The 24,245-nt window shown below is 39.1% G+C and overlaps 1 protein-coding gene and 1 long non-coding RNA gene across 3 annotated transcripts in view; one reads left to right on the top strand and one right to left on the bottom strand.

Moving 5' to 3' along the window:
- LOC120539257 (equilibrative nucleoside transporter 2-like) overlaps positions 1–5,369 on the bottom strand; it is a 50,408-nt gene extending 45,039 nt beyond the window's left edge. The window contains exon 1 of one of the 2 annotated variants that reach the window (XM_039769162.1): positions 5,301–5,369. The gene's annotated coding sequence lies outside the window, so the exon portion shown is untranslated. Of the gene's footprint in view, positions 1–3,481; positions 3,629–5,300 lie in introns of those variants that run through there. The other variant, XM_039769164.1, reaches the window with a different exon arrangement.
- LOC120539259 lies at positions 3,133–23,639 on the top strand. The gene is made up of 3 exons (XR_005635579.1): positions 3,133–3,409; positions 9,982–10,054; positions 23,380–23,639. It is a non-coding gene; the product is annotated as an uncharacterized LOC120539259 (long non-coding RNA).
- The last annotated feature ends 606 nt before the right edge of the window (positions 23,640–24,245 follow it).

Below are 24,245 nucleotides of genomic sequence, written 5' to 3'. Positions count from 1 at the left end.
TAGGGATACACAAAAACACAAAATTAGTAATAAGAACCACTTGAAACTATCAAGTCCAGAATTAATGGAGGGCAAGTCAGGTCTTAAAATTTGTCCAGGCCACCTCCAGCCCTTACAACGTATTTGGTCTCATCACAAATAATTAACTTCTACAGCAGCTCCCCAACCCCAAGAAAAGCCTCTTGAACAATATCATTCCCGAGACAAAACCCACTTCTGCAACAATACAATATCCAGGACTGAAGCATCAACTACTGGTTTTGCATTAAGTACACATACAAGTGTTTTTTCTTCACTATTTTATTGAAGTAACATCTTTTTTTTTTCCATCTCTCTATTTGTTATCAAACTTGATAAAGGTAATGGGGGTGCAGAAACTCAATTTGCAGCATTTTAGTATTCCTAAACACCTGAATTACATTCTCTCGCCTCTTTTAACTGCTTTCATTCTTTTATTTGTGTATCTTATTCAACCATCCTGTTAGAGCAATGGAACATGTGACTCACTGCAGTCGTTGTATGCCCAATTCAGATTACCAATCGTTTAAACAATAAGGGATTATTTGAAACGCATAATGATTTTGACTTACTTACATCAGCAGTATCTACTACAGATCCTCCAATGGCTTTTGGAAAATCTGGGAACTCTTATTAAGTAAATCATAAAGTATGAACTGAACACCAGCTTCCCTGAGACTGGAGACACTAGGTTAGAAAATATTAATGCATGATGACTACACATAAAGAAACAACATGCTAGCATTTTTTAGAATTTGTTTAGAGTATAATAGCATACTTCGACATTAAGCAATATTTCACAGAGGTAGGAACAAAGGATGAACAGTACAACTCCTTGAGGCAAATTGTAGAGGGGAGGAGAGGAGTCCTACTAAACCCTTCAGCTTTTGCAGAAAAAAAATGTTAATTTGTGATTGTGTGTGACTTAATGATATTGGTGCTCCATTTCATATTTATCCTAATCTCATCCACTCAAGTTAGAGAGTTGTATTGCCCCTGCTGCAGCATGCATCACCTCAAAACATAATATTCTGTGCTGGCCAACTTTGTGGTATCCTCTACTACCAGTTCCAAAGAAGGCAGGCAGGCACCTCATCACTTAATGACTACAGACTAGTGGCCCTTACACCCCAGAACCTACAAAAGACTACTTTTCAAGTTCTCTTTTGAAAGACCACTTGGACCCACTTCAGTTTCCCTACTGGACAAACATTGGTTTGGAAGATGCATTTATCTATCCGCTCCACAAAGCTGGCAGCACTGAGGATTACAGTATATTCCCCCCCATGTCTTCAATACTATCCGGCAATCTGTTAAGAGACTGTGGTGTCCTGGTTAATGGACCACCTCTGCAGCAGACCAGTTTGTGTGGCTCAATGACACCGTCTCTTATGTGATTGTGAACACTGGTGCACCACAAGGAACAGTCCTGTCTCCTTTTCCCCTTCTCCCTGTACACCATGGACTATAAATATTCTCAGATGATTCTGAACTTAACAAGTGTTATTGACAAGGGGAAACAGAAAGAATACAGGAGTCAGAAGGGGAACCATCTTTATTGACGCAATGGGAACCGTCAGCAACTCAGCATCACCAAGACCAAGGGACTCATCATGGACATTTACTACACCAAAGGGTCTCTACGCTAATATTGTATCAGAACTAAAATTTTGACTTCAGTATCAATACCAGTTTTTGAACTTCAATACTAGTATCCAAAAAGTTATGAAGCAAATAATGGAAAACCTTAGGAAAGATGAGGTTTACTTTCAGGACTGAAAATCACCAAATGCGGGTACCATACCGTTTCAAAATTTCGGTTTTTCGGTACTATTCCAATACCAATATACAGCACAACCCAGCTCTATACCTGTGATTGATACACTGCCACAAGTACTGGGGGCCCACATCAATGCCAAGCTGGACTGGTCAAGTAACACAAAGAAAATATAGAAGACGGGGCAGATTAGTTCCAGTTTCCATATGAGACTTTTAGGAGCCCTTTACATGTGCTAGAACTCTGCAATAGTCATTGCATTTTTTTTTACACTGTAGTGTGCTGGACTGATAATATAACTTCAATTCATCAAGCTTATCAAGACAAATGCAATTATGGAAAACACGCTCATCTCAACTCACCAGAGACAGTGGCAAATAAAAAAATGAAGACATTATGAACAATGCTGAACATCCTCTAAAACACACTAGTTTTGAATACTTTCAGCCAACAAATTATCCTTTATATCTATGGCAATATGCCTTTATAATGCCTCACAAGTGACTGCTCTCTTTTCATTAGCAAGACATTGAAGGTTTTTCTTCTTCTTTTGCAATTCATGATTGCTAAAGGCCAGAGATTATCCTGGCAGGCCATCACAGGGCCTACTCACACACTTGCCCAGTCACATTTATGTGGGATTTGAAATCACCAATTAACCTAATCCGAATGTTTTGGGAATGTGGGAGAAAAAAAAGAAACAATATTCAAAGTACATCAAAGACAACATATGAGAACGTGCAAACGTCATACAAACAACCACAAGACATAAAACACAGAAAGCTAGATATGCAAGATGGCCGCTCAACCCACTGCACCACTGTACAGCCCCTTCATCATTCCAACCTTTGTGAAATGTCATATTATTTTGTAATCCAGACAATCAGGTCCAGTGTTTTTGGTGGGATTTGAGTTTGGAGCCTATCCCAGCGAGCCCACTGCAGGGCAAACACACCCACCCACACCAACTACATTAGCTTTGCATGTCTCTGGACAGTGAGAGGAAAATGGAACACCTGGAGAAAAGGCACAGAAAACATTCAGACTCCACACAGGGAGCCTGGCAGGAGCATTCTCCATGTTTTGTATTTCTTTTAAGAGCAGTGTGTTTCAGGGCTTTCCAAACCGTGATAAGAGGTCCTGTAATTATATTACACAATCTTGATGACCAAGATAAAAAAAAATTGTAAAATATGGTATGTCAGGGAACATATAGGATAATATAAAGATGATTTGATATTACAAATACAAATAGAATGTTTGTATTAGAATACTGCTTTTATAGGGCATCCTAATATATTTCAAAAAGTACACAAAATCAATATTAAAGCAAAACGACAAAAGGGCATTCAATTTTTTGCCAATTGTCTAAACCCGCTTCAACATCCGTTCAACCTGAAGTGCCAAGTATTAAACAATCGTATGCACCATTGCGTCACATGACGCACTCTGCGCGCGCCACTCCACTATCACTGCGTATGCGCCACTGACAAGCGGGAGGAGAAAACAGAAAATCCCAGAGATATCTGAGATGCGAGCTGTCATAGCGACTGGACTCTCTGCCCTTGTACTGCTCAGCAAAATGCAGTTTGACTCAGTCAAAACACATAGCAGGTATAAGCATTAATTACTTTCGATACATATGGCAGAACCGCTATACAAAAAGTTTGTTGAAGCCTTACTTACGCGCATAGTAAACCGACTTTGGAAGACGTAGGTTATGAAATTATCAGCATAAAACAAAACTAAAAATTCCAGTATATTTTCAAGATCTTCTTTCACTTTAAACCATAAAAACACAGCGTGCTCCATGTTACTTAAATCATAAAAGCGATTACATATTTTTCCTGAATGATTTAAACAAGGAAATTGACTGTCACGTCTGTTGGACGGACGCCAGCATGAGGTGCAGCTTAATTTGCCACACTGAGAAAGCGCGCGTATTTTAATGTTCGGCTTTATTATTTTGTTCACTATCTTGCAGAATCTTCGGTTTAACGTAGAGCGCACACAAGACGAGTCTACACTGACGTACCACCCAGAACAGTGACACAGTTTGAAAGTAAGACAACAACCTCAGGTGACACTTGACCTATGAGCTTAACTTCCGGGCCCACGAGCCATTGTTATCAACCACCTCGCGATACAATCGGCTTTACACTAGTGTGAAGTCGGAAATTAAACAATCACACACCCTAGCCCGGAGTAGCGCGTAGGACGCTTTCGTCATGGTGGGTTGGCCCCACAAAAAAAAACAAAAAAAAACGCGTATTGTTAATTCAATCGAGTGGCGGGAACTTGCAAGAAAACTGTCGCCTGTTCTACAAAGAATGCAGCGCTCAAAATTATGTGTTAAAAATGACTATTTTATTCAGCTCGTCTCCAGTTAATAGTAATATATTTTAAATAGTAAGCGGTTTTTATTCCATTCAGTTTCCTCTAACAGTGACAAAAGAAAATCCCAGTTCGCAACATTTTTTTTTTCAGAAGACCTTCTTTAGAACTTAATTAAAATGTACGGATCCGTAGTTTTTTTACAGATGCATTAGACTATCAATAACATATCTCAACATGATGGACATTATTAATACAAATGACATATGTAAGTCATGAAACAGAAATAAATTGCATATGCGTAACGCAACTAAGAAACACCCACGTAGATCCGTTCGTTTCCAGTATGGAATCACAGGAGAGTGGAGCATATCCAGACTGAAATGGGCACGAGGTAGGAGCAGAGCTCTGGACTGGGCATTATTGGCACAACGGGGTAACAAAGAGTTAACAATCAGGCTAACTACACAGTAAATGAAGTGCGAAAGGCGCAGGACACACCAAATACGAATCGAAATGAAGAACCGGGAAGGCGGCAATGTTACTTGGTGTTTATTAAATATTAATCTATATTCAACGAGTTTCCTGCTGCTAGAAAAATACATGCATATAAAGTTTAGTCAAACAAAGTCGTCCTGTCACTATTACTTCGTTTCAAAGCTTGTGTTATATAGCGCCTTTCGTGGCAAACTACAAATCGCTCAAAAAGGACATACACTGTTGTTGTGACTTAAGCACTACAAATAGATCGCAATTGAAAATTAAATAATCGGCGAACATGTCAAATTTGTAAAAAAATAAATTACATCTTGTATTACACTTTTAGAGCACATGTGCTTAATTTTTTTAACTAGCTCCGATTTTTTTTCTTTCAGCTGGAATGCACTTTTAAGTGCAATACTACTCAGAACTGGCAATCCTTTGTATTTGTCCTCCAGAAGCGACAGCCTAACAGATTTCGCCTGCCGCCTTTTTGAAGGGAGCACTTGCGAACTCACCGGGGCTTTCAGTGCACCCTCATGTAATGCTGGATTGCATATACCTGGACAGCACATTCCCCAGTTTCGCAAAGAAACTTTAAAGAGCGATAAATAAATAACGATTATTATCCGTCGAGCTCGGGGAGACAGTTTCCCAAATTCTTTTGATAGAGAGCGCGGGAGACACCTACCTGAAGGAGCTCGGCCAGAGTCTTCCCGTCCTGAATCAGAATAAATGACGGAATGAATGACAATAGACGGGATGTATGTTCTACTAAACGAATTGCGCGCGCAATTTGTCTCTTCCGGCAGGACACATCCTGGTAGTGAGAGCAGGTGTCTTACTGCTTTCAAAATTTACAACGATATACAGTGGGACAGAAATACTTTTTTGGGGCTAAAATATTAATCGGGACAAGGAAATATTTCTAGATGTTAATGTTATTCTTCATGAGTGGTATCTCATGGCATCGTAGTGTGGAGCCTATGTTAAGTGCGTCATCCGCATTTATTTTTTTTTTGTGGGTGGGTGATTGTGAGATCATTTTGTTTAATTTTGGAACTCACTAAAGGATTAGGTATATTTTTGAAAAACGCTAAATAATGAGTGAATTATTAGTAGTTGCCTGTTCAGTGTGTCTGGTCTGTTGATTCTGTGTGATTTTAAATATGCACATTGATTCCTGGGCGGAATGGTGGCGGAGCGGGTAGCGCTGCTGCCTCGCAGTTAGGAGACCCGGGTCCTCTCTGCGTGGAGTTTGCATGTTCTCCGGGTACTTCTGTTTCCTCCCACAGTCCAAAGACATGCAGTTTGGGTGCATTGGCGGTTCTAAATTGTTCCTAGTGTGTGCTTGGTGTGTGTGTGCGAGCGCGAGCCCTGTGTTGGCTGGGATTGGCTCCAGCAGACCCTCGTGACCCTGTAGTTAGGATATAGCGGGTTGGATAATGGATGGATGGACATGGACTACGTGAAAATTTGTCATTAAATGTCCTTTTTCAAAATTTACAGTTTTTCATTATATGAAATTAGGTAACAAAATTAATTATATTAGCATCATGAAGCATTACAATTGAATATTTAAAATAAATGTAAATTTTAAAAATCACTATTATGTACAAATATAAAGCGTTCATAGAGATCTTTCTAGACTGTTTATTAATTCATGTTTCAATAATGAATTAATCCTTACATAATGAACTCTTTTGTGTGTTCATTTTTCGCTTGCAGACTGGAAAAATAAACTTTTCTGTACTATGAGCAATCAACATTTTTGATAACAGTTTTTGTTGAGCATCGTCCATTTAAGGATTAAGTTAACCTTTCCAACTGTAAATACTGTTTATGTAGAAATAAGCACTGATCAGGCACAACATCAAAACAACTGCCACGTGAAGTAAATAACATTGATTATCTTGTCACAATGTAACCTGTCAAGGGGTTTGATAGATTAGGTAGTAAGTGAACAGTTATTTCTTGAAGGTGATGTGTTCAGAAGCGGGAAAAATGGGCAATCATAAAGATCTGAGCGACTTTGATAAGGGCCAAATTGTGATAGCTACCCAACTGGATCAGAGCTTCTCCAAAGTGACAAGTCTTGTGGGGTGTTCCTCGTATGCAGAGGTCGGTACCTACCAAAAGTGGTGATAGGAAAGACAACCTGTGAACCGTGGTTCATGAGCACCCAAGTCTAATTGATGCATATGGGGAACAAAGGCTAGCCCTTCGAGTCTAATGCAGCACAAATTGCTGAAAAACTTAATGCTGGCCATGACAGAAAGGTGTCAGTGCATTGTAGCTTGCTGTGTAAGGGGCTGCGTAGCTGCAGACCAATCAGAGTGCTCGTACTGATCCGTGTACATCGACAAAGGTGCCTTACAAATGGGCTTGTGAGAATCAGAACTGGACCATGAAGTAATCGAAGAAGAAGGTCTGGTCTGATTAATTACATTTTCTTTAGATCATATGGACAGCTGTTGTTTACCTGGGTTAGAGTTGGCAGCAGGATGCACTATGGGAAGAATGCAAGTTGGCAGTGGTTATGTCTGGGAAATGTTTTCCTGGCAAACCTTGGGTCCTGGCATTCATGTGGATGTTACTTTGACACATACAGTACCACTTACCTAAAGATTGTTGCAGACCACGTTCACCCCTTCATGGCAACACTACTACCTGATGGCAGTGACCATTTCCAGAAGGATAATGCCCCCTGCCACACTGGAAAAATTGCTGAGAAATGGATTGAGGAACATGAAAAAAGAGTTCAGGGTGTTGACTTGGCATCTAAATTCCCCAGATTTCAAGCCAGTCGAGTATCTGTGGGATAGGCTGGAAAAACAAGTCCAATCCATGGATATCTCACCTTGCAACTTACAGGAATTAAAAAAATCTACTGTTAACATCATGGTGCCAGATACTACACCTTCAGAGGTCTCCTGGAGTCCATGCCACAAGAGATCAGACCCGTTTTGGTAGCATGAGGGAGATCTGCACAATATTAGGCAGGTGGTTTTAATGTTGTGGCTGATCGATGTATAATGATCCTTATAATTAGTAAAGACAGTAATAATACAGAACTTTATTGTTAAATGTATAGTCTGTTTTTATTTAAGAAAAAGGTGTGGAAATAGACATCCTCTTTCTTAAACAGTGCTCCAGTCCTACTTAAATCTCCATTAAACGTCTATGTTTAATGTAGTTATGTCCAGCTTGCTTATTGAACATAACATTTTTTAAGGACTTTCCTGCAGAGTGAATTTGATTGGCAGAGGCCAATTTCTTACTAGAGGAAATGTTTATGTAATAGGCAGTGTTGCTGGTTTACATGATTGTTATACAAAGGTTGGGCCCGGCCACTGCCTGTACGCACTTTGTACTTTCTCTGTGTGTCTACGGGGTTGTCCTTGTGTAATTTAATTTACCTCCAACACGTCTAAGACGTAAATGCAGGCTAAATAGCAACTTTTAATTGTCCTGTAATAGGTGAGTGTGGGCATGTGCTTAAGTGGCCCCTGTGATGGAATAGTGCCTCATCCAGGGTTAGTTTCTGTCTTGGGTGTGATGATGCTGGGACACCTTCTGGCCCATGAGGCTCTGAAGTGAACAAAGCAGGTGCAGGTGATGGATTGATCATGTGTTTTGATTTCTAAAGAAACAAAAGCTTGTGCCTTCCCTTCAATTGGCATAGTTGGCATGTTTTTGAAATGAGCCATTTTTGAGAGAGATATGATCTTTGTGATCAGTCTTGAAGTCACAGGGTGTCCAGCTCTGATCCTGGTGGACTACCATGTTGGCAGGTTTTCTTTCTACACCCATTTCTTAATTAGTGACTAGTCCAGCCACTATAAAAACCTCAGTTTGATTCAAACTAGTGTGGTGCTGAGGTGTCACCCATTGCACGGTTGCGCTCGGGTCTTAATTTGGGATCTTAAGGGGGTTTGTCATGTGGTGGGTGTGGCAATGCGCCGTATCAGTGCATGCTCCCAACGTCTCTCTGTCTCTCTCTCACTGCTAAATAATTTCTTTTGCCTTAATTGTAAGTGGCTTGTTGCTTAAGACTCAGAACCCTCAATTGTTTCTTTGTTCCTTAATTTGCTGCAAAATAATAATGAAATACAAATCAAGACAACACATAATGAGCTAACCTGTGTCCATCATATATGTACTGTATGAAAATATAGAAAGGTGAAGTTCTTGGTAATGATGATCTGCTCAGGTCCACAAAACATTTTGATGGTGCTCTTAGTAAAAAAAAATCAACCGCTTTGGAAATGTCTGCTGTGGCAGAATGAGAGATGCAAAAAACCATGGAATTAAAAAACAGGTTTAATTGACAACAAGAATTAGCTTCTAAACAAGAAACTGTTTGGAATTTGAGACCTTCACTTAACCGGTCTATCGTTGGCTCACTTAACATCTCATTTCTGTTTGGCTGCCATTTAAGGAAGAAAAGAATTAATTCAGAGGATCGAGTCTTAACAAACACAGCAAATAACATGAAGAGAAAAGAAGTAAACCGAAGAAATTTATCACCGATTAGGAAAGTGTAAGGAAGGAAAACCTGCAGCCACAATAGCCCTCCAGGACTGGAGATGGACACCCCTAGATGATAGTGTGACCGTTTAATGTCATCATTTATAAAATAGTGCCTAAATCTGCATCTCTCTAGATCAGCTGTTGAGATGCTCTGACGCGTTTTTCTCACCTCTTACTTGTGTACTGTGTTAGGTCTCAGAAAGAAACAGAGCCTTCTCATCTTCTTTATCTTTCACTTAACTTGTATTCATTTGCTTAACGTCAAATAGCGAATTATCTTCTGTTTTGCTATGGCATTCTGGGATATTTGTCTGTGCTGCTTAAACCATATAAGCCTAGTGGACAGATGAGAATTTCTGAAGCTGGCCTTCTTAAAGGTACAAAACCCTATTATGTGACTGATGACAAGTATTGTTATGATGAGGGTGATGGAGTCATGACTCAAATTCTACACAAGGAACTTTACAAACTTCACATTACTGCTATAAGAGAATTCTCTGCAGTTTTTGATTTTTATATTACGTTTTTTCCCCCCAGTTGTTCCTGTATGAAAATATTCTAATGTATACTTTACCTTGAAGGGGCTAAGCATCATCTCCCATAGCACAGTGTAACACATAGTCATATATTACATTAATGAAAGCATGTAAAATACAAACGTGTAAAGCTGATGGATTTCTTTTGTGATGTGTTTTTGTCTTGAGATTGGAGTCGTGTTAAAAAAAATAAATTGCTTTTGCAATTGACATCTATTTTTTAATGAGATCTCTGGAGAACAGATACAATGATATAAATCCTTCTTCTGTGCATTTGCTTTCTTTTAACTTGGCAACCTCCAGTGTGAAGAAACCAAAGATTGACCATAACACCCAAGGGATGGGCTGAACCTTCAAAGATGGACTGCTTTCGCAGGTAGAACACTTTAGTTTATTGCTCATTTGATCTAATTTGAAATTTGAACCAGAAACTAATGGTTGTTATGTGATGTAAAAAACAAGACTGGAATTAGACAGAGGCTTTCATAATCATATAATCTTTTTGTTAACTCGGATCCACTAATTCAATGCCCAGGATGCTGAATGTCCTTGCAAAATGTAATAAAAGGCCAAGGCTTTGCTAGTGGTGATGCTGGATGCCTGATTAGTTCAACATACCTGACCTTCACAATCTCAAATAATTCTTAGAGGCAGGTTGAGCCCACCAAATTAAGTTACTGAGTGGACATATATATATACACCACATATTGCAACGAAAACTGCAGAAAAAATAGATCAAGTCAGATTATGGTAAAAGACTTCCATACAGGAGTTGACAACTGGATTGACAGGTAAGCTCAAAGTTTCTCCAAGCACTTTTATTGTTTTATACTACCATTTAAATTGCTGTATGTCTTACCATCACTCCCACTGTCTAGACATCAGAGCAGCTTGGTAACATCAAACTCACAGCCAACCAAGTTTGATTCTGGTCTTGCCCTCTTGTCACTTTTTGTCTCTGCACTCTCCAATTTCTTGTTTTTTTGGCCGAGGTCTAGCTCTAGCTTCTGTTTTCCCCTATAGTTGTCTCTTGCCCCAAGATTTTTTAACTTCTACATCTCTCAAGATATTCTAACTACATGCCCAGACCATTTAACCTGGGTCCAGAGAAGAGAGTCCTCCTGTATCGCTAAGTTCCTCACTCTGTCAAGCGTCAGCTCAGCAACCCTGCATAGGAGCCACATTTTGGCCACTTGTACTCACCCTCTTTTTCTGTAGGTAATTACCTAGGGCATGTGAGGAGGGAGTTACAGACTGTACAGGAAATCAATTGTTTATTTCACAGATTTAGCTCTCACTTCACCGCTTCATTCTGATACAATTTTTTTAAAATCAATTCAATGGTCAATCTCAACTACCTTCACTTGTGCACAAGATCCCAAAGTACCTGAACTCCTCCACAGGGGGCAGCTGATTATCTGTAACCTGAAGAGAACAAGACTCTCTTTTCTGGGAGAGGATCATGACCTCAGATTTGGTAGTGCCAATACTCATCACTGCCATATCACAGCCTGCAGCAAACTGTTCAGTGTGCACACAGGTGAGAGTTATATTCTCTCCATGCTACATCAAGGCTGTTGTTCATAGTCTACCTCTCAGATGGCTTAATACCACAATAAACAGTTTGCTAAATAAGGCAGTTATATCGCTCACCACTGAATTTGTGTATGGACAAGTTCAGTTAATTTTACTGAACAATTATGTAGCGTTCCATCACAAATATGTCTGTGTATTTATTTGGGTTTTGACCCATAGTTTAAGAAATTCTGCTATACTGTAATCTTGTTCTATCTGTAAATCACGTTTTAATTGGGGTGACAAGGTAGGGAAGGGAGGCGCTGCGACTTAGGTGCTAACCATTGTTTTACCTTCAGATCTGCTAAACATATAAACAGTTTTTTATTCACATCCCTAGTTTGGGGATGTATGCTCCCGTTAGGGTTAGCCAAGGCAAACTGATCTGAAAGAAGAGTTCAGACAAAGAACGATCTATAATTCGCCCTTCTTCGGCCAACAGTAGCCCAGTTTCGCCAGCACCCTGTTGGCTCACAGTACTGGCGGCAGCCATTGTTAACCCGGGCCTCGACCAATCTGGTATGGAAATCTGTATTGTTGTCTGCATATTGACCTGGCAAAATTTTACACCAGATGCCCTTCCTGATGTACCCTCCCAATTTATCCGGGGTTTGGACCAGCACGAAGAAACACACTGGTTTGTGCATCCCCTGTGGCTGGGTTTTACTAAACATTTATCATCTGCCAAAATGTAATGACTTATTTATTAATGCAGGTTCAGATTTATGTTCTTAGTTTCTAAAAGGTAATTTAAACTTTCATGTAGATAATCATTGTGATTGGAAAGCTATTAAAGTTTTGGATGTTTTGAACACTTTTAACATTCTTCAATATATGACTCAGGCACACGTTAGATCTGCTATCCCAAAGGGGCTTAACATTGATGTGACTCAGATACTACACATTGGCACAACCAATCATTACTGTATTTTGTTTAATGTATTAAAATTCCTATTACTAAGACTAAAGTGGAATTTGTTTTAAGAAGACTTTTTGTTCCCTCTACCTTTTCTAATATTATTAATACAGTGATCCCTCGCTATATCGCGCTTCGACTTTCGCGGCTTCACTCCATTGCGGATTTTAAATGTAAGCATATCTAAATATATATCACGGATTTTTCGCTGGTTCACGGATTTCTGCGGACAATGGGTCTTTTAATTTATGTTACATGCTTCCTCACTTTGTTTGCCCAGTTGATTTCATACAAGGGACGCTATTGGCGGATGGCTTAGAAGCTACCCAATCAGAGCATGTATTACATACAGTATTAACTAAAACTCCTCAATGATATACAATATGTTTCCTGTGCGGTGCTTGATTGTTTGCTTCTCTCTTATCTCTCTTACTCTCTCTGCCTGACAAGAGGGGCTGTTTGCCTAGAAGATACGGACGCTCCTCTACAAAATGCTGCTTTATCGCGGTGCTTTGGCATACTTAAAAGCCCAAAAGCACGTATTGATTTTTTGATTGTTTGCTTTTCTCTCTCTCTCTCTGACATTCTCTGCTCCTGACACGCATTCTTTGAAGAGGAAGATGTTTGCATTCTTTTAATTGTGAGAAAGAACTGTCATCTCTGTCTTGTAATGAAGCACAGTTTAAACATTTGACTAAAGGGTGTTATTTCATGTCTAGAGGGCTCTAATAATATTAACAGTGTGGGAGAGTTTATAAGGGCTTAAAATATATAAAAATAACCATACAAACATATGGTTTCTACTTCGCGGATTTTCACGCAACCCCCGCGATCGAGGAGTGATTACTGTAGTTCATTCGACTGTACTACCTCTTCTGATACTTCAGACAATGTAAATACATCAACAATTTCTATGCAAAACTGAGGGTCATAGCCAACATAGTAGGTCCCAAAGGAAAATAATGCCGTGAAAAACTAAAGCAGTCTGGAAACTCAAAAGAGACTGCCATAAGGTTGAAAGAAAATGGAGACAAAGTACATTAATGATCTTTTATGAGATACTGAACACACACATTACTAAATAGAATACAATTGTCCAATCAGACAGACAGTCCAACTTCTCCAAAATTATAAACGGCAGTGCAGGAAATCCAAGGGTCTTATTTTCAACCATTGACTAACCTCTGCACTGCCTGTTTGTGGAGTGGATGTTCAAACTATCATTGGCTAAATGTGAGGCTTTGGCAGCATTCTTTTCAGATAATGCATATAAGGAGTAATATATCACAGACACCTAGAAGAAATCTAATAGAACCTCATTGTTCCAGAAGAAAAACAAGAGGAACTCCACAAAAACCACAAATGGACCAGGGGTTAAGATCTTGTTCTTGTAGGACTCTGAGGCAGCAGCATTAACGTATGTCCTGCAGCATGCTGAATTTGTAAATAAATATATAATAAATGCACAAACCAACATTTAAAACAGCAGCTTTATATTCCTGAGCATCTGTTCATTAGGTGTAATCTTCAAAGTTTCACCATTTTCTTTCATTCTTGGGCAAAAAAAATTGCCAGCTTTATTTGAGATCTGGCTTCCAGATGATTTCACTCTTAAAAATACTGGTTCTCAAATGGCACTCTGTTGTTCTTTACTGGGTTGTGTGGTTCCTTGTAGAACTACAGTATTGCTTGACAAAACATTTGATTCTGGGAAGGTTTCTTTGCATATGAAGTTGGTTCTTTGTGTTTTGAAAAACTTAATACATACAAAATAACTGTAATCTTTTAATGTTTGGTTGGCTGACTTAGCCTGTGTTACTATATGCAGCAAGAGTTCTTTTGAAATCAGCAACACAATGGTTTTTCACATTTCTATACCACCTATTAATGGCTAAATAGTGTATGGAGTCTGTTATGGATCTAAAAAAAAATAAAAGTTCTTTCTGGAACCTTTACATGGATGGATGGATCTTTAGGGAACCAAAAATGGTTTCCCTATGGCATTGCTCTGAAGAACCACTCTGGCACATTTATTTTTAAGAGTGTTTCTTACACTTTTTCATTTTTCTTAATCACAAAAAGAAGCCAACCATTCTGTCAATTTTGGGAGCTTTTCAGGACCTCATTGCATAATGGAGTAACTGATCATTTCAATCATGTCTCTCACTCTCTCCCTTTTCCTCTCTTGCTGATAGTCTTGATGAGATGAGAGAAACACCACTAGAGGAAAGGATGGCAGACTGGCCTCAAACCTACTTCTCTGTCACAAAAATCTATAATAGCTATGAAGACAAGTCAATAATCATTCGCATTTTTGTAACAATTTTATTTTAGTTGGCTGTACAACTTTTCTCTCCACATACATGGAAACATTGTGTGCCTCCAGTCATAGTGGTAAAGTTTCAGCCCCGATCAGTCAGTTTCTCTTGTTGTTTTCTAAAAATCTCTCTTTTGCCAGAGAGGAGCAGCAAGCAGTGATCTGCTTTTTATGGTCTGAAGGTGCACAAGGGACCAAAAGTCATAGAAGGGTCTCTGTAAAATATGGAGACAGTGTTTTACCAGGATCGAGTGTTTACGAATGGATTGAGAAGTTTAACAATGCTTGGACATGTGTTAAGCAATAAAAAGGAGTGGGACACCCATCCGCGTCCACAGCCTATGACGACTTTGAGTAAATCTGCACCATCACTCTGACACACTGAGGACTATTTCAGCCCCAGTACACCTTCAGCAAATCACTGCTCACTGCTCTTCTCGATGCAAGCACAGATGGGGTGGCCATGTTTAACCCTAGCAAAGAACAAGAGAAATTGACAGACCAAGGTTTTAGTGACCACAGACATGGCATGTTTCTACAAAGCTGTACAACCAATCCTAACAAAATTATCACAAAAGTGCAAGCAGTTATTGACTTGCCCTTATACAGTATATTACTGCATTCTGTTCACAGAAATTCTTTAAAATAAAAGCAACAGGCGTTAACACCTTCGCACATTTAAGCAATGCACCAGAACACAAACTGTGGTGCAGGTTCAACTGGGCAATAGTTATGTTTGTCTGGTGTCCATCTTTGGCTTTAGAGCTGAGCAAAATCTCATGATTGCAAGTGCAATGGCAAAGTAAAGAAGACACGCTTGAGAGTAACCAGAACTTTACTTTTGTCTCTTCACTTTCCCCAACTTCTTGACTTTTGATACACCCCAGGATGTTTTTGGCTGGCGCTAAAGTTTCTGAATTCTGGATTCCAAAAGAAAGTCCCTTTTGATGCTAGGATTACATTTGTCTGCTAAGGATAAGTAGATTAGGTAACCCATTTAGGGCGGAACTGGAGCAAGTCGAGAAAAATATGAAGCCAAAGTTTACACAGCAAATCCGAACACAAAAAATTGTAATAAAAAGTTCTATCTTAAAGGAGAAGCCTAGCTGGCTGTGGTTAAAAACAGAGCAGAGTAAGTGGTTTGTCATTAATGTGCACCAGGTTACTGTGGTTTATTATTACAGAAATTGCAGAAATAAGGCTTCAGGTTTATTTGATAAAGAAAACACGCGTTTGACTGCACCATTGTGTGTGATTTTTTAAAATTAAACTCATATGATCAAAAACCTTCTAATGAATATATTATTTATTGTTATATGAATTATACACGTTGCATTCATTTTGTATGAGCAAACTTTCCATGCTTTATTGAACTAAAGGGATGTGTCTTTATGAAGTAGTAAAGAACATTGCTCTGGTAAGAATATTTTTTCTGAGTGGCCAAAGCAAAGCAAAACAACAATTTATTTATTGTAAAGCCCAAAATCACACAAGGAATGTCTCAGTGGGCTTTAACAGGCCCTGTTTTTTTGAAAGACCCCAGCCTTGACTCCCTATCAAGAGATGTAGGGAAACAAATGAAAAAAATCTTGGGATAGGCAATTCAGAGACAGACCTTTTTCCAGGTAGGTTGGGCATGAAATGCTTGTCAAAAAAATGGGGTAAAAATACACAAAAGAGACCATAAGTGGTCCTCTTCACAGAGCTAGATGGCCAGTCTATCAGTGCCAACTCAGAAATACAATCCACTAGTACAAACTACTTTCTTCTCGCACAGCACCCTTCACCAAGTGCAGACGCAGAGCCAACTGTCAAGGTAAAATGCAAGATTATACCACTTACTAAACATGGTGACGGCGGCAAGGACTGTAGTGGGCTGTCGGACTGGCATCTACAGTACAAGGCAAGAAATAGAGTAAAGGAAAGTCAGTTCCATGAGGTGTTTAAAATCTGAATTTCCTTCTGTTAGTTAAAGAGCAGACACATAACAACACCAACCTTCTGCTCATATAAAATGAAGGCAACGGACATTACACACCAATTCATACACAACTGCAGCTGGAGACAGTGACTGCAAGCTCAACAACCTCAGTAACAACAAAACATGTCTGACGTCATTGATACTAAAGACAAAATAGGAGAAACAAACATCTAAATAAATGAAAACCAAAAAAACCAACCCACCAAGAAAGATAACACTTGCAAAATCTGATCCTGCCTATAAATTAGGTAAAAAAAATATAAACAGGAGAATCAGTGGAGTTCTGTCTTTAAGGTAAAGTAAAGGGGACCTGTCTTTATTTTAGATAGCGAGACATAGATAACAGACTGCAGGAAACATGCATCTAGCTGGTAAAAATGTATAGAAATACACTGGAATGATACATTAAAACTTGCTTAGATATTCCATATGCCCTTTTCAGGTTAATGTTGACAGCCATGAAAAGATCAGATCTGGGAATGGCCTGTGTTTTATATTTGTCATCACGGTAGTGTACACTGGTGGCTATACTGATAGCTTCTGCTGAAAACATCTTGAGAAGCAAATTAAGTTGAAATTCAACTTAATGGTCACATGTACAGAGTGTAGCCAAAAAGGACAATAAAATATGAAAGGCTGTACTCAGCTAGTCCATTGAATACACACTTTCAAGACATTTGCATAAAACAAGACAGCCGACTGAAAAGTAAGTAGCTCTCCTTCACTCCACTGCTGTATGGGATGTGGTCAAAATATCCATGTAAATGTGTTTCAGTATCACCAGGGTCTGAACTTCTGGAATCAGATCACATAGAGACAGAGGTGGTCCCAGCCTTGAGGCTAATCCCTTTAAATGAGCTACGGCCTCCCATGACCTTCAGTAAAATGAAGGGAGTTTGTAAATGGATGTCTGGATGAAAGGATGGTAAGATCATCCAAGTGGTTTTTAACTAAGATAATCTGCTGATGCAGTGACCTGAGATAGCAATTCTCTAAACTATTTGTAAACTAAACCTTTACATTTTCAAGCTGTCTTTTAATTTTCAGCCATTAATAAGTCACAAGCTGCTGCACCACAAGCTATGCAAATAACTCAGTGAAGCAGTTAGTTATTCATGGCACACTGGTGATAGAATGTTCCAAGTACTGGGCTCATTGACCACTGGAATGCACCTCCTCAGCAAAGGGCATAATGTGAAACTCTGGAAACTTTTAAGCAAACATTCAATATGTGACTCACATGCAGCTTAAAAGCAGGAGAGCTGCTTAATCATAATCCCTAAACATGGACCACTGAAGGGTTTTCTTCATCTCATTGTGCAAAGACTCGTAAATTAGAGTGAGGTACAGTGCCCTCCATAATGTTTGGGACAAAGACACATTCTTCTTTGATTTCCATCTCTGCTCCATAGTCTAAAATTACAAATCAATCAGTTCAGACATTGTTAAAGTGAACATCGCAGCGTTTAGGGGTATTTTCACACATTTCAGTCTCACTATTTGGAAACGACAACACTATATCTACTTGGTCCCCCATTTCAGGGCACCATCATGTTTGATACAGTTGGCGTCACAGGTGTTTGTGTTTACTTAGGTGTGTTTCATTGCCTCATTAGTGCAGGCATAAAATAAATGGCATTGATTCTATCCTTTGGAGCCTGTAGTTGCCATTGTTCAATAGTAAGACAAAAGCTGTGCCAATGAAAGTCAAAGAAGCCATAATGAGACATTTGTAAAATCTTAGTATTACCTAAATCAACTGTCTAGAATATCATTAAGAAGAAACAACGTACTGCTGAACTCAGTGATCACAAGGGGACTGGTGGGCCAAGGTAGATCTCCACTTATGACAGAAGAGTCCTCACTATGGTAAAGATGAAGCCCCAAACGCATGTCTGACAGATCAGAAACAGTCTTCAGGAGGCCGATGTGTATGTGTCAGCGACTACTATCTGCTGAAAACTTCAAGAACAGAAATACAGATGTCACACTGCAAGATGAAAACCACTAGTTAGTCACAAAAACAGGATGGTCAGATTACAGTTTGCGACTAAGTACTTAGAAGAACCTGCAGAATTCTGGGAAAAAGTCTTATGGACAGACAAGACAGAGATGAACCTGCATCAGAGTGATGGCAAGAGTAAACTGTGGAGGCGACAAGGAACTGCCTAAGAAGCAAAGCATGCCACCTCCTCTGTTAAACATGGTGGTTGGGGTGTTGTGGCTTGGGCATGTATGGGAGCAACAGGTACTTGCACACTCATATCTTCATTGATGATGGAACTGCTGACGACAGTTGGACAATGAATTCTGAGGTGTACAGAAACATCTGCTCAAGTTCCAGTAAATGTCTCCAAAGTCAACGGATGGCACTTCATCCTACAACAATGTAATGGTCCCAAACATACTGTGAGTTTTTCAAAGCTATAAAATGGAAAAATCTTGAATGGCCAAGTCACTCATATGATTTAAATCCAATTGAGCATGCCTTCTATATGCTAAAGACAAAATTTTAGAGGACAAGCCCCCAAACCAAGCAGGAGCTGAAGATTGCTACATTAGAAGCTTTGCAGAACATCACCAGTGAAGATCCTCAGCACCTGGTGATGTCTATGACTCACAGACTTCTAGCGGTCATTGAATGCAAGGGATGTGTGACAAAGCACTAAATATGACTGCTTTAATATACCTGCCATTGCTATGTTCCCAACATAATGGTGCCCTGAAATTGGGGGGACTGTGTAGAAAAAGTGTTGTCACTTCTACATGGTGTGACCAAAATGGATGGAAATACCCTTAACTAAAAGGCTGCAATGTGCAGTTTTCTCCTATCTGAATTGTTTTGACTTGTAATTTTAAACTGTGGAATAGAGGAGTAAATGAGGAAAAAAACATGTCTGTGTCCCAAACATTATGGAGAGCACTGAACAGCAACAAATGAGTGGCACATGGGATCGGCTGAAGCTTGTTGACAGTGGTGGGTTAGTTAGTACAGTATTCCTGAAGATCAACTCAGGCTCTGAAATTAATTTGCAGCAAAAAAATGTGCTGAGCTGAAAATGCGCTAAATCCAGATCTAAGGTCTCAGCTGCTATTGTTGTACTAATGAGCCTGAACTGCAAGAAAGCGTCCATCAGAACTTTTCAATTCCTGTGATTCATAAGCTGAAACAGAGGCCACATTAATATATAATTTAATAAGTTTGCCTGTCTTGTGTTTATTGTTAACCTAATTATGCAAATGAATGTTACATTTTAACTTAACTGCATTTAGGGTGAAAGATAGTAACTAACAAGATGTTCAAATGGACTTAGTCACAAAACAAACAGGAACCAAGTGATGGGTTTGCAATTGGCCATCCCTGTATTATTATTAGAGCTTTTACTTCCTTTGTTCAATAACATAATCCAGACGAACAAGCAAACACATCATTATTACTAAACTGTTACAAAAGACTCCAACAAACAATCAGTAAACACTTTTATATTTATGTAACATGTCATGTTGACTTATCACATTCAAGTAAGAATTTCACTTTACACATGATATTAATAGTCCTGTGTGAAGTACACTTAAGACTGAAGCCAAAAAGCACTTTTTTACACAAAGAGCGGTGGCACTGAGGCTAGGGATCTGCACTGGCAATCAGAAGTTTGCTGGTTTGAATCCCGAAAATGCTCTGCTGGGCCCTTGAACAAGGCCCTTAACCTGCAATTGCTTAGCGCATTGAGTAGTGAGAAAAGCACTATATAACTGCAAAGAATTATTAAAGAGTTGTGGGAGCCAGGAACAAACTACCAAGACATGTAATAGAAGCAGAAACCTTAACAACCTTAAAGAAGTATCTGGATAAGAAATTGGAACAGCTTAGCGATTAGCCAAAAAAACAAGCTTGATGGACTGAATGGACGTGTCGTTTGTCAGATTTTTTAATGTTTTTGTAAAACAATAACAGAATTTGAAGTTAATCTTCTAGAAAAAACTTGGGGGGAAAAAATGATTGCTCTTCCAAGCTTCACAGCATTTCTTTAGACTTTTTGCTTAATTTTCAGGACTTTCTCAGGTTCTCAATTTCTCCGTCTTTGGGTGCAAGTACTATTTGATAGGCTCCACCATCTTCCTTCCTGCTGGACCCTGTGATTCTACTCAGTTAGGATTGGAACACAACTTCTAGACCTGGAAGAGACAGTCATCTGAGGAACTGTAGTAAATGATCCCTTTAAGTTTATTTTTAATATTTTGTTTAGTATTACTATGATATTCTAGTTACTCCTAGGACAGTTTTAATCCATTGGAAGTTGATTCCTTACTTAAGTCACCTCTAGAGGACAGCAGATGTTGCTACCAAGAAATGGTTCAGTCTGGCGCTCTGACATGTGACATTTCATTGTCCCAATTCAGTGAGGTCACTTGAACGTCTGGTCAGATTGTTGGAAGAAATGTGAGGTTGCAGTTGATTTGCTACAGCAATTAAGATAAACAATTTATTTGGTGAAAAAAGGGCAAATAAAACATACTAAATGTGTCCCATGTCACGCCGCTACAAATGTAATTCAACTACAAAAATGCCATTTCTGGCTGTACAGGCTATATTTTTGATGAGGTGAAATATCACGGTCATGTCACACCTCAGATAATCCAGGTAGCTTTGTTTCCTCTGAAATGTCTGACTCAGAGTTCTGCAGGCTGAACTTCTTGTAGCTTGCCACTTTCAGTTGTTTGCAATGGAGTTTCAGTCTCCTTTCATGTTTGTGTCCCCATTTTTTAAATCTCTACAGGAGGACACGATTTAATCAGGTGTTCTATCGATTCGTCCTGCTTTGTTGAATTGTCCTACCGCAGCACAGATCGATAGTTACATCTGTCAGTCTGTGGTACTGTATTAACAAATGATACCACAATTTGTGCCGCGTTAATAGTTAACAGAAATCGATGGGTCTTTTTATTTTATATGAAAATGCTTCTAAATAAATGATATAGTATTTTTCATCAATTCATCTAATAAAACTTGACAGCTTTCACATTTTTCTTTATCAGGAAATGCTGTCAAGTGAATTTTAATAAAAGACATAATTACAAGTGATCCATAAATGTCAGCTACTGGGTGGTGTATCTAAATTGTGTGAATTGCCTTGAGACATGCAATCAGAAATATGCCATGGCAGCTTAGGCCAGTTCTGCCACACTGTAGGATCTCACTCAAAGGGTAGCCCACCTCAGTAGTACTATATAATATTCATTATCGAGACACACTGCCAGGTTGATACAAACATGTGATGGCACATGAGGCCAGTTCTGACACAGTGTAGGATAAATCAAGGGTAGCACAGTTGGATAGTGTAAAAGGCCTTGTCAAGACAGGAGGCCAAAGATATGTTAGAGAAAAGGGACAAAAGAAATAAAAGCACAAAAAAGATTCATAACACTTGATAAAAACTAACATACTGTATATACCAAATAAATTAATAATACATGAAACAAAAAGTTCTAAATTAAAAAAAATACAAAAAAGTTTAAAAGAAAACTATGAAATATAACTTTTGGTGACCTAAGCAGACCAACATGACCAAAACCTTTATCCTTCTTTATTTTCAAGGTTAGCTGGTCATATGGCAGCTGTTGTGTCTCATTATTGTTTGGCTGCTCATTAAGGAACAAGAAACAACTAAGGGGTCTGAGTCACGTCAATTAAAATTAAGGCAAAACAAATTAATCAACAGCAAAAACAGCTCACTAATTAAGAAGATGGTTAGAATGAAAACCTGCAGCCACTGTGGCCCACCAGGACCAGAGTTGGACACCCCTGTACTAAAACATCCAAAACAAAAGAGAACTTTACTGGTTAGTTGCCCAGTCAGACCACTTGCATTTTGGAGGAGGACAAAGAGTAGTAAAGGAGCAGATCTCCTTGTTAGGTTTAGAGGTCAAAGGGCTCATAGGGGAATTCAGTGAGTTGACCAAAATACACACACCATTACAAACTCCAGCAGCACCACTTCATAGGCAGGAACTTGGTGTAACTACGATGTGAGCGTATGTAGTAATCATGAGCTGTGCTGTGTGATAGAAACCATACCGCATAGGCCAGGGGACCAGGCCAGCGCAGGGCACACTAAGAGGTACCCACCGATTTAGAGTTTCATAATCCTCTTGAAACTTTAACATAACCTGTAAAGATTTTAAAAATAAATGTATGTAACCCATCAATCAGATACCAAATGATGCTAGGAATTAATCAATCTGTCTATCCATTAGTAAAACATCGTCTCACAATTTACAGGAGAAACTGACAAAAAGAGTAGTTTAAAAAAAGAAAACAAATCCAAAAAAGAAAAGCAAAAATCTAATGCCCTTAAAGTGTAAAAGAGCCCAATAGACTTTTCATAACTGCAGTACAAAAGGGGAAACATTTTTTAAGCAAAACATAAAGCTGAACCTTCAAAAATATAAACTATGAATAACAATAGATAAGGCTGCTCCGAAAGTGGGATGGGGGATCCTCAAACCAAAAGCCCATACTTGAACACTAAGAAATACTTTTATAATAACCAGACTTAATCAAACTTACAATATTAATGGACAGACTCTGAAAAATTTGTACCAAAGACAAAGAGCAAAGAACTGAACAACCCGAGAAGAGACTACTGTGTAAACAAAGAAGCCAGTAGTGCAGACACTAATGGCAGCATACATGCAGGATTAGGACCCCAACACCAGCTCCATATCTAAAGAATGAGATAACAGGCACAATAAAGAAAAATGTACAGTCAAATGAACCTACTAACCCAAAACTAATTATCCATTGTCACACACGTGCGCTTAGGAGGCAGTCAACAAGCCCAGTGGTGAGTGATACATTGTCCGACAGTGGGTTAAATTGTGGTACTGATGCCTCTTTCTCTACTTTTACAGAACCAAAGAGGACAAATAATAACACACAATCACCATCAACAATAACAATACTCGAAAAGGGCTCCAAAACAACAACTCCTTCAGATTCATTACCACTTCCGTCTTCTGCAGATGACGTCACTTCCAGTCCCGTGAGGATGATGTGACTTCCGGTCAACACTGATGATGTCACTTCTGGCCAATCCCAATGACAACACGTCCGGTCCCGCTATAACAGGGGTGGGCAAAGTCATTCCTGGAGGGCCGCAGTGGCTGCAGGTTTTTGCAACAGCCCTTAATTAGAAAACAATCCTTGCCAATAATTCAATTTCATGGCTTGTTAGTGTTTTAACTCTGCCATGTCAGGCCATTCTCATATCCTAGATTTTTATTTCTTTCTAATGATATCATCTAAATGATATGAAGTCTAAAATGTATGAATAATATTCTATTTTTCACTTTTTTCTCTTCACTTTCCTCCCAAGTATTTAATTAAACTAAATAGTGCACAATACACATAGGTGTAAATTGAAACAAGCAAAATGGAGAAATGCTGCTTTCTTTTGTCATTAGAATCTTAGCTAATAAAAAGCCATTAGAAACCAAGAGAACAGCTGTTTAAGACTAAAATAAGCAATAAAGGTTCAAAATCCTAATGAGCGAGGCAACTAAAATGAAACAGAAGACTTACTTAAGCAAAAAATGCTTCTTGATAAGCAACTGGGTTGGAACAAAATCCTGCAGCCACTGCGGCCCTCCAGGAATGACTTTGCCCACCCCTGCACTATAATGACGTCACTTCCGGTTGCAGCTAACTTCCTGCCACATCATTTCCTGTAGCCATTTTGCCCTCTGTATAAAAACGAGCCTCACACCATGGTTGAGGT

This window comes from Polypterus senegalus, chromosome 11 (assembly GCF_016835505.1).
Source record: "Polypterus senegalus isolate Bchr_013 chromosome 11, ASM1683550v1, whole genome shotgun sequence".
Classification (NCBI taxonomy): Eukaryota; Metazoa; Chordata; class Cladistia; order Polypteriformes; family Polypteridae; genus Polypterus; species Polypterus senegalus.
The sequence above is the reverse complement of the archived record's forward strand: the minus strand, read 5'-3'. Positions and strand labels throughout refer to the sequence as shown.